This window comes from Penaeus chinensis, chromosome 43, assembly GCF_019202785.1.
Source record: "Penaeus chinensis breed Huanghai No. 1 chromosome 43, ASM1920278v2, whole genome shotgun sequence".
NCBI classification, from domain to species: Eukaryota; Metazoa; Arthropoda; class Malacostraca; order Decapoda; family Penaeidae; genus Penaeus; species Penaeus chinensis.
In genome coordinates, this window is record NC_061861.1 from 14,578,927 (window position 1) to 14,581,426 (window position 2,500).

A 2,500-nucleotide genomic window follows, 5' to 3' on the forward strand; every position below is an offset into this window, starting at 1 on the left:
AACACAAAAAAGTTTAACAGTATACAACATATATTAAAAACAATTCCTCTCTAAACCTAAGTTCTCGTCACTCATAATGCAGTGACGTCACAAAAGAGGTCACGAAGTCACTCTTAATGTCATGACGTCATAATTAAGGATACAGCATCACTATCATGGCCGCGACGTCACTCTTGATACCGTGACGTCACCATCGATGTCATGGGGTACCTCTTCATATCATGACGTCATAATTAAGGGTATTGTATGCCTGTCAAAGTCGCGACGTCATTCTTAATGTCGTGACGTCACACTTACTAGGTAGTGACGTCACATCATTTATGTAGATAGCATAATCTAGTTAGAAAGGCAAAGAATACAGTATTTTCTTTGTCTCGTACCAGACGGGACAGCGAGAGAACTACAATGCTTTCATATATACATATACAAGGGTCTGTTTACAATTCGTTCCATTATGAAATAGGACTTACATATGTCGGTTTTCCTGAAACGAAACATAAAATCAATGATGAGGAAAATATACAGGGCATTCCCTTTTCATTGTCTCATTTTGCCTACGTTGCCATGTCTACGTTTTTGCTCGTGGATTTTCTTAACTTGATGTCATGATAATCTATCACAACACCAATGGTTTACATTGACAAGTATATGATTGAAACTTGACCGATCAAAGGATTCGAATGAATTAAAACACAGACTGGCGTTCGTATGCAAAAATCAACCTTTTTGAAAAATTAACATTTTAGAATCATAGGTTTCTGGATTTCTTTGGTTCTCGATTTATTTTCTTTGTCTTGGTATCGCTAACAACATCTATTACGCATCTATTACAAGTATTCATCCTTTTATATACATGGCAGTATTTTCTCTATGGTATTCCTCATACCCTACCACTTCATACAGTGTCACTCTCCCTAAAAACAGAAAATGAGATAATGAAACACAATCACATTACTGTTTGTGTTCATATAACGGATATTCTAAGCAATTAATAATTATTCTAGAAAAAAAAATCTCACGCTTTCCCACAATCATGTCATATGATGCAAAAATCATTCATAATAACCCTCTAAACTGTTACATAATTATGCGTTAGAATTACAACTTTGAATTAATTGTTCAAATACATAGTGTACATTCTGAGAAGAGTTTCAGACTTTGCTCAAGTCAAAACCAAATAATATTAAACTTCTATATACTCCGTTAGATGTATCTTTACAGACACATGAACATAAGGTAAGAAAGACTCTTCTTATGACTTAGTTTTCAAATTTCGAACGGATTCTATTTGCTGAAAGTTTAGTAGGAATGTACCTGTAGTTTGAGATTAATATAGCTACTTGAAACTCTCTCTCTCTCTCTCTCTCTCTCTCTCTCTCTCTCTCTCTCTCTCTCTCTCTCTCTCTCTCTCTCTCTCTCTCTCTCTCTCTCTCTCTCTCTCTCTCTCTCTCTCTCTCTCTCTCTCTCTCTCTCTCTCTCTCTCTCTCTCTCTCTCTCTCTCTCTCTCTCTCTCTCTCTCTCTTTCTCTCTTTCTCTCTTTCTCTCTTTCTCTTTCTCTTTCTCTGTCTCTCTCTTTCTCTTTCTCTTTCTCTCTCTTTCTCTCTCTAGTTATCAGCTAACAGATGTAACCTGTATATCTGCATATCCTACTGACGTAAAAAAACACTCACCTAGGGAGTACAGACGCTTTACGCTTGTCAATCATTCACGAATAATTGGCATAAACTATAAACTATCTTAATAACACATTCAAATTCCTGGAGGGGAAAAAATCTTTAGTTGCTAATATGAACACACATGATATATACACAATGAAAACAAGCAAACGCATTTTCACCGTCAGTCATTCGCAAGCTATGAACTCTTCCTATTCTAAATAAAACATCGAGAATCAGGAGAACCATACTTTTATGAGGTTCCTCAAGTCATAATTTTTATTTTGTACCGAATGCGTCACAATATTAACCAACAAAACGTACCATAACAACAATGCTCTACAGGGAATACACAGCACCTGACTGTGTCCTGGATTCTGTCACACGTAAAAATCACAACTGTTTCCCTTGCACCATACGAACACTAGATAAAATGCATATGAACTTTCACGTACCATTTTCCACTAACGAAAAGGGGATCGGAATGTATCACCATCAACTTCTAACAGGCAAGTGAAGACCATTATCTTGTACCAATACTTTATCTATTTTTCTTACAATTGATCACTTTTATTATCAGTGATAATTTTTTCCCAGTACAAGTCCCTCTTTTTTTCATCTGTCATTGATTATTTTGTTCTCTTTTTATTTTTATTTTACTTGTTCCAGTTCCTCTTCTCTCTTTTTTATCATTGATCATATTTTTTTCTTTATTATTGATCATCTCCCTTCGTCCATAGTTCACTCGCCTCTCTTGGCAATCCGGCGCCCAACGCAAACCGAGGCCCTTGCACGCAACTCCCCCATCAGTATCCAATTACTTCTTCCAGCCGAGATCTCGCTTC